Source organism: Limulus polyphemus, unplaced genomic scaffold (assembly GCF_000517525.1).
Source record: "Limulus polyphemus unplaced genomic scaffold, Limulus_polyphemus-2.1.2 Scaffold3694, whole genome shotgun sequence".
Classification (NCBI taxonomy): Eukaryota; Metazoa; Arthropoda; class Merostomata; order Xiphosura; family Limulidae; genus Limulus; species Limulus polyphemus.
In genome coordinates, this window is record NW_013669304.1 from 112625 (window position 1) to 113884 (window position 1260).

At 35.3% G+C, this 1260-nt stretch overlaps 1 long non-coding RNA gene across 1 annotated transcript; it reads left to right on the forward strand.

Moving 5' to 3' along the window:
• Positions 1-21: 21 nt before the first annotated feature.
• Positions 22-789, forward strand: LOC111088406. The gene is made up of 2 exons (XR_002612931.1): positions 22-195; positions 684-789. It is a non-coding gene; the product is annotated as an uncharacterized LOC111088406 (long non-coding RNA).
• Positions 790-1260: the final 471 nt, after the last annotated feature.

Here is a 1260-nt window from a genome sequence, read left to right on the forward strand (position 1 = left end):
TGAACTTTATCCTAAGACTGAAAGACACCAAAAGAAATGGTCATCGTCCTATGCCGTTCCAGAAAATTTAAATGGCACAAGAAGGCTTTTAGATTGCGGCTTCCCTTCCATCAAAATAAAGGACTTGTTCTGGTGTGTCCACTTCTCATCCTTCGACGTAACGTGCTGATGAGTCATTTATGCCCTCTGCCTAACGTAAGTGGTCTTTGAACTCGAACACTTCCTGTAAAGTGAACCAGAGCAGGAAAGTAGAGAAGATGAAGATTCATGAACATGAATTATTTCCTTTTCTAAGGTATCTCTACTGAAACTGTAAAGGATTCTTGGTGTCGGTATAATGAGGGTGTTAAAAGTAACGATACGAAAATTGGGAATTTAGGAGTGATTAATGTAATCACTTCGGTTTTCGAACGGAGTGTGAGGTAGCAAAGTATTTTATTTTGTTATGGTTTTGTTTAGTTAACTTATTATTTCTATCGTTTAGTTTATCTGTCAATTTTTAGTTTACACTTAAACGCTAACTCGCTTCCAAGGTAATCGCATTAACTTTCAGATTCAAAGAGTTATCAGACTGACACCAGTTTCCCATATCGGTGACGTACAGATATTTAACATTTATAGATAGTATGTAAGTAATGATCATATGAATTAATCTCTTCTAACTAGTTAATTAATTATTCCAGCTTAGCTTTGAACTCGAGGATTTCCCGTAATCTGAGCCGGAAGGTAGAGAAGGTGAAGATAAGAACATGAACGAGTTTTCTTTGTAAGGTATATGAACTTAAACTGGGCAGGATTCATGATGTCCGTATAACGAGGTCTTTAAAAGCAAGGATACAAAATTTTTACTTTTGAGTGATCAATGTAATCACTTCGGTTTACGAAAAGGAGTGTGAGATAGCAAATTCTGTTTTTATTTTGTTATGCTTTTGTTTACCATTGAGTTATTTCTTCTATCGTTCAATTAATCTGTCTATTTTTAATTTACATTTAAACGCTAACTCACATTATAGTAAACCACCAATTTTTAAAATTATAAAAGTTATCAAACTGCAGCCGATTTTCCATAGGGGGTGACGTTCAGATATTAATGTTGGGAAAGTGTGCACATGATTCACATGAATTCTGATCTCTTGATGTGAGTAGTTTAGTTAATTATCACAGATTAGCTGGTCTTGGAACCCATGAACTTACGTTGAACTGAACTAGAGCCGGAAGCTAAAGCCGAATATAGAAGAAAAGGGAATGATTTCGCCTTGA